General features: G+C 39.5%; 2 long non-coding RNA genes across 2 annotated transcripts in view; one reads left to right on the top strand and one right to left on the bottom strand.

The window, feature by feature from the left end:
• LOC115648305 overlaps positions 1-14,940 on the top strand; it is a 34,677-nt gene that overhangs the window by 1,458 nt on the left and 18,279 nt on the right. Inside the window, exon 2 of the long non-coding RNA XR_003999516.1 lies at positions 558-795. This is a non-coding gene — a long non-coding RNA (uncharacterized LOC115648305). The remainder of the gene's footprint in view (positions 1-557; positions 796-14,940) is intronic.
• LOC115648304 lies at positions 597-13,720 on the bottom strand. The gene is made up of 3 exons (XR_003999515.1): positions 13,560-13,720; positions 9,232-9,236; positions 597-607 (listed from the first exon to the last, which is right to left on the bottom strand). It is a non-coding gene; the product is annotated as an uncharacterized LOC115648304 (long non-coding RNA).

Here is a 14,940-nt window from a genome sequence, read left to right as displayed (position 1 = left end):
TAAATCCACAAATAAAATTGTCCAGGTTTGATTGCATGAATGAAGGGGTGTGTGGGTTCTGTTTGTGGAGCAGTGGCTATGAAGTACTGTGCATGGCGTTAACACGCGAGCAGGGAACTGGCTTTTAACACTTAAGTGTAAGCATATGTCATTAATTTTATATACTTTATCATAAATTTAAGACCAACCAACCAACCAAGAGAATGCGCCTATTTATGGCACTGATGTTGCAAAGCACAGCAGATGACTGGTATTTACTTTGCCTTTTTAAGCCCATCATTTAAAAGCCAGTCTGTTCTTGCACTGTAATATCATCTGTCTGTGATAAAATGGTGACACTGAGCCTTGCCACTAATTCTCACTTGAATATGCTAAACTGTACTTTTCTTGGGCCCTATGAGTGTGCTCATGACAGCCTTTAGATATGTAAACCAGAGGATAAAAGGATATAGAGTAAGAAAACGATTTCAAGTACATACATAGAAGGCAGGGAGAGCAGAATCTTATTTTAATGCATCTCATTTAAATGACTTTAAAGTTCTCTCTTTTTCTAGTAGATCTATTTTTGAAGTCAAGATGAGGAGGTGGTGATTTGTGAAGAGTTAATCTCAAAGGGTTCAACAGTATAATATTGAATTTAATATTGAATGGATAAAAAAATTGTTTATCTGGAACTTGTCTGAACTTGGTCTTAAAATCAACTGGAAATTTCATTATATTGGATTTTTCCTCACAAAATTTCCAACAGTACTTCCTGGTTTCACCCAACATCAAAATAACTGCACAAGACAACAAGTAAGTCACACTTGAAGTCATGGTTCATATTTTTTTATTTTATCTTTGTGACATGACTTTTAAAACAGTCTCTACTCTTCCCAGCTCAGAATCACAAAGAGTAAATAGTCTTGTGGCTAAAATATAGGACTGAGTCAGGATATTTAATTTTTGTGTGACTTTGGGAAAGCCACAAATCCCTAGACTTCAGTTTTCCAGTTTGTAAAACGCAGATGGAAATGCTTCCCTATTTCATAGAACTGTTATGAAGCTAAGGGCCTGATCCTGCAGCCAAAACTTGATGCTGCAGCCCTTATTCAAATGCCTAGTCCAAAGGCAAAAGGACTACTCACAAGAGTTTTGGCTGCAGTTTGCTCTTTGTGATTCTGAACTGAGAAGCGTGGAGACTATTTTAAAAGCCATAACACAAAAATAAAAGATTATAGAGGTCTAGTACTAGTGAAATGTATTGTGATTATTAATTTAAAATGTTTTCTTTTAATTTTACTCTTTCTACAAAATCTACGGAAATTCTACAACTCTTGCTTAGGTCCTGTTCCCATTTCCTAAATATCCTGGATTCAAATCCACTAGTGTAGATGCCTACACCCAAAAGGAGTGTCATTGTCCACTGGATTTCAGTGTCCACAGGATAAAATTAATGAATATTTTGGCAATTAGATAAAGATTCTTTTGCAAATAGCACAAAATTTTATACCTACAATTAAATATTCAGTTACAAAGATCTTTGAATTAATTTTGTCCTCCAAAGAGTCAGAAAATTTATCCAAATTTTGAGCAAGGGACAATTTACAATTTTAAGGACTACTTAGATTTGTTATAAATAAAGAGAAGATATTTCACACTATCAAATAAAGCAGAGCAGAATACCTTTTAATATATGCTTCCATGCAAATCACTCTACATGATTAAGTCCTTAATAATGGCTGCAAGATCAGGCTTTATAGTTCTGAATTCAAACAGGAGCTGCACGTTTGGGAGCAGAATTTGGGCCACAGATTTTCTGAATGATGTGTAGTCAAAACATCAGTCCCCATAGATTTAATTTATATTGTTTCAATTGTAGATATACTCTGGTTGATGGTTTTCTGTATATTTGCCTAACCTGGACATGCTGCTAATTAGTAAATCCCAGATACCAAAGACTTGCCAGGGAAACTGATAAGAGGCACTGCCTGACATGGTGATAGAGTTTGCAGGACTCATCATTTTAGGAGATTTCAGCATTGATCAAAACTCCCATTCTAGACTTTTCATGTTAGTTTCCTCATAGTAATTTCCAGACCCACCCACTCAATTAACAACATCCTGGACTAGATCTTTGGGTTTGGTGTGGACATAAAAAATTAAGTAAAATAAATAAAAATCTCCTTTTAATGATCAGGCTAGTTCCTCCATCAGGCAGAAATAATAAATCTCCCCATTGCAAGGCGAAAGGAAAGCAATATCATGATCTGTTCCTGAAACCTTTTAGACTCAGCCAAGTTCCAAAATCTACTTATAGCAGACCCTGCCCAACCAAGAGGCCAAGGAGTAGAAGAATCAGTAAGGTACAATAGCCATTCTCTGACTACTACTGTACACTCTGAGCTGTAGTCTTAGTCATGGACAATGGAAATGGAAGGGTAGAGGGACAAAGGACCATTCCCCATTGCACACACTTTTTAAACAGGGGAGGCATGCCCCCCACATTTGAGAAGCTAAACTTGGCAGGGGTGCAATGAGGGTCATAATGCCGTCAAATTTGGGCTGTTTTGGTTGCTTGCCCTGTCCCCACCCCATACTTCTGCAATCCTTCTGGTGTCATTGTCCTCAGCTGGTGTAAATTGGCATAGCTGTAGTAAAGTCAGTGATTTACACCAGCTGAGGATCTGGTCATCAAAGTACCATGGTCCACATTGATTGATATGGCTCTTTGATGACCTGGAATAGAAAAACTGGGAAGAAAACCTGTCTACAAACGTGTGCCAAGGCCATGAAGGAGACAAAGAGAGCCTACCAATCCCTTGTCACAGAGGCAATAAAGTCACGACTGACAGAACTTCTCTGGGTCATAAAACACTTTATATACTCAAACTGGCTCCACTCAACCCCAAAACACAGCACTCACAGAAGGGAACTATCTTATTTAAAAGAACTGATCCTTTGTATCTGGGATGGCCTCATCAACCAGCATGAACAATAAATTCAGAACAGGACCACAATACCCTCCTTTCAAGCTTTTGGCCCATTCACACAACTAGAAGTCTAAGAAAATTTGGTAGAAATTATGGCCATTGTTTGTGATTCTGTGTCCTGCCATTCTGGATAGTAAGAGAGAGTAGACAATTTGAGACTCCCACTAAAACATATTGTCAACACCTTTGATTAGGGGAATTTACCACCTCTCCTAGAATATGCAATAATCTGACCACTACTAAAGAAATGTTGCTTGACACTAGAGACCTTCTTGTGTGTGTGTGTGAGTGTGTGTTCTTTTTTATATATATTTTGCCAGAGTGAGTTCCATAGTTTAGGTGAAATGCTAGCCCCATTGAAGTCAACAGAGAAACTTCTATTGACTTCAGTGAGGCCTGGTCCTATGAGAGTTCTGTTTCCTGCATTCAAAAACATCCCCACGTCGTTCAACAGTTTCATTATTTCTGTGAAGTATAGCTGTTGTGGGAGGACATGACTGCAAAGGTAAAGAAGACCACTCAGCAAGGAACAATTGTATTAAAGGCTTTAAATATTAAGATAGATGCACTGGACACTGAACTTAGTGGGAACCAGTGTAGAGAGGATAGAGAAGCAGCATTTGTTAGATAACTTTAAAATGCCGTGACTAATATGAAATTCTGTGAACTTTGGAGGGATTATTTGTGATACTAGATTTTTTATTGTTTCTGCACATGCTATAATAAAAAGAATTTTTAAAAATACATATAAAAAATTCTTGTACATGATTGTACAACTTTTTCTACACCCTTGTGGAGGATGATTATTTAAGAAACATTTAGTTTAGGTGGAGATGAAAAGAAAACTGGTATGATCTGTGTCTGTGGATAGATATTTCAGAAATATAAACCAATGTTAGTCCCAAGAATCTCAGATTTTTATTTTCTCCAGCAAGTGAAAGATTCATCCTAAGTGATGAAATACATGTATATTAAGTGTCAAGTCTCCCTGTGAGCATAGTCCCCTATTGTGTTTGATAGCAACATTTATGTTAACTTGGGTGTCTCCTCCTCCCCCAATTTACTTATTCAAACTTGTGTTTAAATAGGATACTACTGTGATAAATAGTGTTTTCAGATCCTGTGAAGAATAGTATTTTTATTCTCAGAAAGTATTTTATTTACACTTGCTAGTACTGTAATGGGCATACATATCTATCGCTACTATCATGAAGTATACATACTGTATTAGCTGTGATGATAAAAGTTAACACAACTGCAGTTTTGAAATATACAGGAGGCCTGATTCACCACTATGATATTTCAGTGTTATGTTAGTATAACTCCACTGATTTCAGTTGGGTTATATTAGCATAATGAGGGAATAATACAGTGGTCAATAAGATCCGGGTGTCCAAATGTTTGTTAAAAGGACATGCTCAATAAGGTGAGTAGTCACGGTGAGTATGTATTCACCTGAATGTCATTTAAGGCACAAAGTGTGTAAATATAAGATACTAACATGCTGGCATGAAAGAGGTTGCAGTCCATCTAGATTCATGCACCTTTTGTACTTACCATAATGCTGTTTGCACATTCTAACTCAGGGATCGGAAACCTTTGGCACGTGGCCAGTCAGAGAAATCTGCTGGTGGGCCAGGACGGTTTGTTTATCTGCAGCATCCGCAGGTTCGAATGATCAAAGCTCCCAGGTCAATGGCGGCTGTGGGAAGTGACGTGGGCCGAGGGATGTGCTGGCCACTGCTTCCCACTGCCCCCATTAGCCTGGGACGGCGAACTGTTGCCAGTGGGAGCTACGATCAGCCGAACCTACAGACGCTGCAGGTAAAAACCAGTCTCGGCCTGCCAGCAGATTTCCCTGACAGGCCACATGCCGATGGTTACCGATCCCTGTTCTAACTGGTTCACTGCAAGAACTTTTTGAACATTATTTGACTATACTCAGAGCTGAAATTTCTGTTGCTGCTTTTGTATATTTATAGAGATAGGTTGTGCCATTCAGATACAGCTGTGAGAAGGAAGAACTGGAGAGGCACACCACCACAGAAGATGCACGGGGGAGGAAGCATTGTGCCTCAGAAACATCTGCTAACTTCCATGGGGTTAGCATATGGGTGAGAGAGGGAGAGAGCTGAGAGCTCTGCCTACTCCCCACACACTTGCATCTCTAATGCAGGCCTTGTACTCCCATGAGCACTTGGTGCTGAGATCCAGGGAACCTACCTCTAGCCACACAAGGGTCAGGGGATTCAGACTACTCCCTGCATGGCAGCATTAGTGCCAATTACTATCTAGCCTTACCTAATTGTGTAACGCCAACAAACCCTGGTTGTTGGCCGGCAGGATCGAACCGGGGACCTCTGGAGCTTAGTGCATGAGCCTCTACAGCAAAGGCTAAAAACCAGCTGGCTGTTAGTAAGGCTAGAGGGCAGACTCATTTAACTCGCCCTCTTTAAGTGGTCTCGGTCCCACTAGATGGGACAGAACACACAAACCCAGCAAGCGTGTGGGTTACAGTTACAGGGCATGGAATGGGCTACTGCAGTCAAAACAAAACAGATCTTTCTCCCACATTTTTAAGTAACTATAAAAACGTGTTGTGAGGATTTGCATTAGATAGATACTGTAAAAGAGTAGTTATGATCTGTATCAAACTGCAAATCCTTATGCACTCACCTTTGATAGATTTTACAACTTGACAGAATTTTCCTTGGCAGAGAGAATAAGGAAGGAACTAGCAAAAATAGCTGCGAGATTGATAACAGCTATTCTGTTTGAAATAGTGTAAGAAACATTGTATCTGTTTTTAACAGAAGATAAAAGCAATTTCAAATTAAGGGCCCAAGGCTGCACATACTTACTGCTGGTATAGTGTTTACTACCATGAGTAGTCCCTTTGAAGTCAATTGGAAACAGTGCAAGTATTCCCAGTACTAAGCACCACGGTTAGAACTCGTCACTTGGACGCTTTTGAAAACTGTACCTACACTTAATAGTGAGTGCTTCCAGAACTGAACCTATGTTATATTTTGAAGTCAATGGAGTTACAGTGATTTACATCAGCCGGATATCTGGACCTGAACATTTAGTCATGATATAAGATGTGAAAGAACTCATAATTTCAGTAGTATTCATGGTCTGCAGTTAAATAAAAAGTTAGAGTAAATGTATTCAAGGAAACTTGGCCACTGTAGGCCATATGTGCTGTAAACTGACCTTCTAGCCTACACAGACTGCAGATGATGAACATAATCAATAATCCTGTATATATGGTATTTTTGTTAGCCAGGGAATTTGCATGTCTAGCCTACACTGACAGCCAAAAAGAAGAGCACATATATCATAAACTGCCCTCAGTGTAGAGATGACCAGTTAGGCCCACTTACTGTGCAATTAAAATAAATAAAATCAAACTATTAGGACTACAAAGTAACACATAAGCCTGCTAAGAGGGTTGTATTAATAATTTTAAATAATAGAAATCTTAGAACCGTAGGACTGGAAGAGACCTCGAGAGGTCATCTAGTTCAGTCCCCTGAACTCATGGTAGGACTAAGTATTATCTACACCATCCCTGACAGGTGTTTGTCTAACCTGCTCTTAAAAATCTCCAATGACGGGGATTCCACAACCTACTTAGGCAATTTATTCCAGTTTTTATCCACCCTGACAGTTAGGAACTTTTTCCTAATGTCCAACCTAAACCTCCCTTGCTGTAACTTAAGCTCATTGCTTCTTGTCCTAACAGATTAAGAATATTTTTCTCCCTCCTCCTTGTAACAACCTTTTATGTACCTGAAAACTGTTATCATGTCCTCTCTCAGTCTTCTCTTCTCCAGATTAAACAAACCCAATTTTTAAAATTTTCCCTCATAGGTCATGTTTGCTAGACCTTTAATAATTTTTGTTGCTCTTCTCTGGACTTTCTCCAGTTAGTCCACATCTTTCCTGAAATGTGGCATCCAGAACTGGCCTAATCAGTGCGGAGTAGAGCGGAAGAATTACTTCTTGTGTCTTGCTTTACAGTACTCCTGCTAATACATCCCTGAATGATGTTTGCTTTTTTTTGCAACAGTGTTATACTGTTGAGTCATATTTAGCTTGTGATCTTCTATGAGGCCCAGGTCCCTTTCCGCAGTACTCCTTCCTAGACAGTCACTTCTCATTTTGTATGTGTGCAACTGATTGTTCCTTCATAAATGGAGTACTTTGTATTTATCCTTGAATTTCATCCTAGTTACTGCAGACCATTTCTCCAGTTTGTCCAGATCATTTTGAATTTTAATCCTATCCTCCAGAGCACTTACAACCTCTCCCAGCTTGGTATTGTCCACAAATTTTATAACTGTACTCTCTATGCCATTATCTAAATCATTGATGAAGATATTGAATAGAACTGGACCCAGACTGATCCCTGCTGGACTCCACTTGATAAGCTTTTCCAGCTTGACTGTGAACCACTGATAACTATTCTCTAGAAACGGTTTTCCAACCAGTTATGCACTCACCTTATAGAAGCTCCTTCTAAGTTATATTTCCTTAGTTTGTTTATGAGATGGTCCCGTGAGACAGTATCAAAAAGTATTCTTAAAGAAAATAGACCCAGTTGTGAAAGGTATTGAGAATAATATTGGCACAAATCTCAGCAGTGTTTATTATTTTTAGCACATCAAACGTGTTTTGGAGCATATCCAAGACCAAAACTGTATTTATTTTGACATAGAGCCAGGACAATTTCTGAGAAATGTGGTTTTTTAAGTGCTAGCTTTTATGTAGCACTTATAGGGCTTGTTTTCACTGCAAACTTAACTCAGACTCAGCCCCAGGTTATCCCCTTAACATGCTCCATATTCACACATCTGCATGCCTCTTTCAGTACTACACTGTGAAATAGTCACCCCTCCCTGAGCTACAGGCCCTGGGGTAGCTGTTAATGCACATTGCTAATCTCCAACGCAACTGCAATGAAGAAATGCAGCCACAACAACTGAGACAGGATGATCTTCTAATCACTTCCTACAAGCCCCCTGACCAGACATGTGACTCCTGGTGGTGGCAGGGAGCTGTCTGGACTCTCCCCCATGACAAAGTCATAAGTGAGTGGGCCAGGAGAGGGGAGGCAAGGCAGTTTACTGGACTCTTGCCCCATGACGGACCTGTGAGATTCACGAAGAATATGGGAGGGAAGGGGAAGGGACATTCCCAGGGGTGGAATCACCAATCTAGAATTTCCCAGGTCTTAGTGTCCAGAATTTAAGGGGTAGGCAAGCAACCCCTTTAGTACCCTGCTGGCCACTGGGATGTGGTCAGCAGTCAACAGACTATGGATCTTCCTAGGAGGCAGAATGTCACAGATCAAATACTTTTGATCCAACTCAGAGAAGGAGCAGACAGAGGCCAAGGCTATTGAGTTGGCTCCCCCTGCATGGTCTAGAGCAGTGGTGGGCAGCCTGCAGCCAGTGGGCCACACGTGGTCCATCAGAGCAAGCTGCTGGTGTGCCACCAAACTGTTTGTTTACATTTGCACGGCCGCCTGCAGTTCCCAATGGCTGCAGTTCACCGTTCTCAGCCAATGGGAGCCCTGGGCCCAGGTTGCCCACTACTGCTCTAGAGGGTGGATGGTATGGTGAGGACCAATGTAACTAACAGTCCCAGTTTTCAGCGAAGCAGGTTTAAATAGGAATTGCTACCTCATGCAGATGTGTCTGATGAGTGGAGATGGGAGGAAGCCTAACCAAATCCCACAGAGGTGATCTAACTGCCTTCCTTTATAATGGAAATTGAGGCACAGCTGAAAGTTGCTGCAGCTAAGACCCAGGTTGGAACTGGGGAAACTGAGGCATAGCTCATTGTTGATGTGGCTAAAATGTCAACTGAAAGTTGGGTAACTGAGGCTAAGATCCCAACCAAAACTGGGGACTGAGACTGAGGAAACTTTGAAATGGCTCACTGTTGCTATCGCACAGATCCTGGCTGAAAGTGGGGAAACTGAGGCAGTTAAGGAGTATTGTATAACATGATTTAATTTCATACACTTTGTGGTGTCCTTGGGATGAATATTTTGCATGTGGTAGTCATCTGTGTCATGACCACACCCAATTTATTATTAATAGCAAATTAAGAGATAGAGGCTTTATTGAGTGCTGGACAGTTTCTGAATCAGTGCAGTAGGGTTTCCTTGAAGGGAAGACTGGATGTCAGTGTTGAACCTGGAAGGTGATTGGAATGCACTGGAGTGCATTAGGTGTGGTAAATAAACATTGCCTTCATAAAAAGGAGCAGCTGTCAGCCCAGGTTATCAGGGAGAGTGGGATCCATACCTTCAGACTGTAACAGTACACCACCACAGTTGGTTGGTTCTGCTTAAAAATTATTTTCACAGGCTTAGACAATTTCCTCCCACAATCCCTAGAGTTCCCCCATAACACCTTGTAAATGTGAGCAGAGAGTGACACAGTGAGTTGTAGAGCTATGAATCTTGGGATATGATTCCAGATAGCTGCATTGCTTGTTACAGCCAGGAACAGCACCAGTGCCTGTGCGGGGCATGACAGCACAGAAATCTGGTTACAGTATTGTGGGTTAGGCTACCATGGATTAATTTATCCTGTGATTGCTTACCCTATACTTCACATGCACTGAAGATATAGCCTTAGATGTGGAAGCTGGAAGACGTAGGTGTTGTGAGCAGCTCTGGTTCCTTCACTCTCCCAGTAAGCCAGAGGAGCTCACATGCATCGTGGTGGTAATTGCAACTGAGAATCAAGTTTGCACATTCTGCTGTTCAGTCTCTGAAACAGCTAGCATTGGACCAAGCCAGGCTGTGGGAATTTAAGGCCTGATCCTGCAAACACTTAGCAATTAAATAACTTTATTCCCATGAGTTAATTACTTGGTGGCTTGGTGCATAAATTGACAGATACAAATTATAATTATTACAGGAATCCTATTTGATATAGATACATGATAATAAATTTACGTATGTTTATAAAATATATATTCAGGTGATTGATAAACTGTCTCCTCAGCCTGGAGATATAAACTCTGCCTCAAGTGAACAAGTGATTGAAAGGGTAACAGGCCCTCCACAAAGAGAGCTATGTGTTTAGCCATAGCTACAGCATGGAGATGGGGAAGCCTTTGTTTTAGGAAGACACTAGACAACACCTAAATATTGTTTAATTGTGTGTTCATCAGAACCTTTTTAATATGAGTAAATAAACTTTGATGCACCTTCAAAGCTATCTGGGGTGAAACATCTTTGGTTTAGGTTTCAGGCATTGTAATTAAAATTATGGGGCGAGATCATCATCTTGTGTAAATTGGAATAACTCCATTTATTTCAGTAGAGCTGAGGATCTGACTCATGGTTCATTCTAACAGAATAAGTATAGAAGATAGGATTTGTAGAAGAGCTGTCGAGTGATTAAAAAACTAATTGTGATTAATTGCACTGTTAAACAAAATAGAATACCATTTATTTAAATTTTTTGATGTTTTCTACATTTTCAAATATATTGATTTCAATTACAGCACAGAATACAAAGTGTTCAGTGCTCACTTTATATTTATTTTTGATTACAAGTATTTGCACTGTAAAAAAACAAGAGAAATAGTATATTTCAATTCACCTAATACTAGTATGGTTGTGCAATCTCTTTCATGTAAAGTTGAACATACAAATGTAGAATTATGTAAAAAAAACTGCATTCAAAAATAAAACAATGTCAAATTTTAGAGCCTGCAAGTCCATTCGGTCCTATTTCTTGTTCAGTCAATCACGCAGACAAACAAGTTTGTTTACATTTGCAGGAGATAATGCTGCCCGCTTCTTGTTTACAATGTCACCTGAAAGTGAGAAATAAAGTTTGTATGACATTGTTGTAGCCAGTGCATGTGGGGGGCATGACAGCACCGAAATGTGGATGTTGTTGCACTCAAGATTTATATGTCCCTTCATCCTTCAACCACCATTCAAGGGGATATGCATCCATACTGATGATGAGTTCTGCTCAATAACAATCCAAAGCAGCTCAGATGGATGCATGCTCATTTTCATTATCTGAGTAAGATGCCACCAGCAAAAGGTTGATTTTCTTTTATGGTGGTTCAGGTTTTGTAGTTTCCGCATCAAAATATTGCTCTTATAAAACTTTTGAAAGCATGTTCCACACTTTGTCCCTCTCAGATTTTGGAAGGCACTTCAGATTCTTAAACCTTTGGTCAAGTGCTGTAGCTATCTTTAAAAATCTTACATTGTTACCTTCTTTACGTTTTGTGAAATCTGCAATGAAAATGTTCTTAAAATGAACAACGTCTGCTGAGTCATCATCTGAGACTGCTATAATATGAAATGTATGGCAGAATGCAGGTAAAACAGAGGAGGGGACATACAGTTCTTCCCCCAGAAGTTCAGTTTCAAATTTAATTAGCACTTTTTTAAACAAGTGTCATCAGCATGGAAGCCTGTCCTCTGGAATGGTGGCTTAAAGCATGAAGGGGCATATGAATGTTTAGTATATCTGGCATGTAAATACCTTGCAATGCTGGCTACAAAAGTGCCATGCAAATACCTGTTCTTACTTTCTGGTGACATTATAAATAAGAAGAGGGCAGCATTATCTCCTATAAATGTAAACAAGCTTGTTTGTCTTAGCGATTGACTGAACAAGAAGTAGGTCTGAGTGGACTTGTAGGCTCTGAAGTTTTACATTGTTTTGGTTTTGAGTGCAGCTATGTAACAAAAACAATCTACATTTGTAAATTGTACTTTCACAACAAAGAGATTGCACTACAGTACTCGTATGAGGTGAATTGAAAAATACTATTTCTTCTATCATTTTACAGTTCAAATATTTGTAATAAAAATAATATACACTGATTTCAGTTACAACACAGAATAAAATATATATGAAAATGTAGAAAAACATCCAAAATATTTAATACATTTCAACTGGTATTTTATTGTTTAACAGTGCGATTAAAACTGATTAATCGTGATTAATTTTTTTGGTTATTCGCATGAGTTAACTGTGATTAATCTACAGCCCTAATTTGTAGATATGTAGAATTTGTGCAAATTAAGGCTGCTGACATCTGAATAGTAAGAGTTTAGCCTGAGTATAGAAATAACTGTAAATAGATTTAGGTCTTCTCTACATTACAAAGTTAGATCAACGTAAGTCACCTTGTATCGACCTAGTTGTGTCTACACTTAAATTTGTCTCCCATTCATATAAGCACCCCATTACAGTGGCGCAGTAATACCAGGTCCCTGAGCAGCGTTGAGCCATGGTCAATCTAGTGAGACAGACACAGTGCAAGTGTAGAAACCATGTTACCCATATTGACACTAACAGTCCTCCAGCTGCTGTCCCTCAATGCCCACCACTGACTGCTCTGATCATAGTTTTGAACTACACTGCCCAGTGGTCATGGAGAGTGGATGGTTCCACCACCCTTCTTCACCCGCTTCTTTTAAAGCCCCACAAATTTTTGAAATGCCTTTTTCTGATTTTCCAGTTTGACAAGCCCACGTAGTAGCTCTCTGCACACCTAGCACCTCTCCATTGTTATGTACAACTGCACAGCTGACCATGCTGGCTACACAAAGTAGCCCACAACAGTAGCATTTAACTTCATAAAGGGGAACTACGCAACAATGAGGAAGCCAGATAAACAGAAATTAAAAGGAACAGTTGCAAGGGTTAAATGCCTGCAAGCTGCATGAAGACCACTGAAAAACACCCATAACAGAGGCTCAAATTAAATGTATACCCAAATAAAAAAAATAGTAAGAGGACCAAATAAATGCCACCATGTCTAAACAGAGTAAATTAGGTGGTTAAAGGGAAAAAGCATCCTTTAAAAATTGGACTTTCACAACAAAGAGAAAAATAGAACAAACTCTGGCAAGTCAAATGTAAAAGTGTAGTTAGGGAAACCAAAAAAAGAATTTGAAGAGCAACTAGCAAAAGACACATGAGCTAACAGCAAAAACAAAAAAAAGTAAGTTCATCAGAAGAAGCAGCCTGCCATACAGTCAGTGGGACCACTGGATGATCAAGACGTTAAGGAGCACTCCAGGAAGACAAGGCTGCTATGGAGAAGCTAATTGAATTTTTTTGCATCAGTCTTCATGAGGGAGATTCTCACATCTGAGCCATTCTTTTTTAAGTGACAGATTTGAGGAACTATGCTGGAACTGACATGGCTCCAACTACACTGCCTACAACAATGCCAGACTGAGGTGTCGATAGAGAAAGTTTTGCAACTAATCAATGAATTAAACAGTAGTAAGTTACCAGAACCAGATGGTGTGCACCCAAGAGTTCTGAAGGAACTCAAATATTAAATTGTACAGCTAACTGTAGTATATGACGTATCACTTTTATCAGCCTCTATACCAGCTGACTGGCAGATAGCTAATATAATGCTGATTTTTAAAAAAGGCTCCAGAGGCAATCGTGGGAATTACAGGCCAGTAAGCTTACGTTCAGAACCAGGCAATTGCTTGAAACTATGGTAAGGAACAGACATATCAGCCACATAGATGAACATGATTTGTTGGGAAAGAGTCAGCACTACTTTTGTAAAGGGAAATCATGCCTCACAAATCTATTAGAATTCTTTGAGGTGTAAACAGACATGGACAAGGATGATACAGTTGATATAGTGTATTTGAACTTTCAGAAGCCTTTGGCATGGTCCCTCACCAAAGGCTCTTAAGCAAAATATGCAGTCATGGGGTAAGAGGGAAGGTTCTCTCATAGATCAGTAACTGGTTAAAATATAGGACACAAAGGGTAGGAATAAATAGTCAGTTTTCAGAGTGGAGAGAAGTAAATAGCCTCTGTACTGGGACCAGTGCTGTTCAACATATTAATAAATGATCTTGAAAAAAAGGTAAACAGTGAGGTTACAAAGTTCGCAGACTATACAAAATTACTCAAAATAGTTAAGTCTAAAGGAGACTGCAAAGAGTTACAAAGGGATCTCACAAAACTGGGTGACTGGGCAACTAAAAGGCAGATGAAATTGAATGTTGACAAGTGCAAAGTAATATACATTGGCAAACATAATCCCAACTATACATAAAAACTGGTAGGGTCTAAATTAGCTGCTACCACTTAAAAAAGAAATCTTGGAGTCATTGTGGATAGTTCTCTGAGGGTACGTCTTCACTACCCGCCGTATCGGCGGGTAGCAATCGATTGCTCGGGGATCGATATATCGTGTCTCATCTAGACGCGATATATCTATCCCCGAACGTGCTTATATCAATTCCGGAACTCCACCAACCCGAATGGAGTTGCGGAATCGACAGGGGGAGCCGCAGACATCGATCCCGCGCTGTGAGGACGGTGAGTAATTCGATCTTAGATACTTCGACTTCAGCTACATTATTCACGTAGCTGAAGTTGCGTATCTAAGATCGATTTTCCCCCGTAGTGTAGACCAGCCCTGAAAACATCTACTTAATATGCAGCAGCAGTCAAAAAAGCTAACAGAATGTTAAGAACCATTAGGAAAGGGACAGATAATAAGACAATGAATATAATGTCACTGTATAAATCCATATCCATAAATATATATTTGTTGCCCTTCTCTATACCTTTTCCAATTCTTTTATCTATCGAATCTATCTACTATGTGTAAAAGAATTGGAAAAGGTATAGAGACGGGCAACAAAAATGATTAGGGGGAATGGAACAGCTTTCATAAGAGGAGAAATTAGAAAGAGTAGGACTGTTCAACTTGGAAAAGAGATGACTACAGGGTAGAGGGGAATATGATAGAGGTCTATAAAATCATGAATGTTATGGAGAAAGTGAATAAGGAATTGTTATTTACTCCTTCACATAACACAAGAACAGGGCACATAACACAATGAAATTAATAGGCAGCAAGTTTAAAACAAACAAAAGAAAGAGAAAATTATTCACCTTGTGCAGTAACAATGGTTCTT

This window comes from Gopherus evgoodei, chromosome 3, assembly GCF_007399415.2.
Source record: "Gopherus evgoodei ecotype Sinaloan lineage chromosome 3, rGopEvg1_v1.p, whole genome shotgun sequence".
Classification (NCBI taxonomy): domain Eukaryota; kingdom Metazoa; phylum Chordata; order Testudines; family Testudinidae; genus Gopherus; species Gopherus evgoodei.
This window is presented reverse-complemented; position numbering and strand designations above follow the sequence as displayed.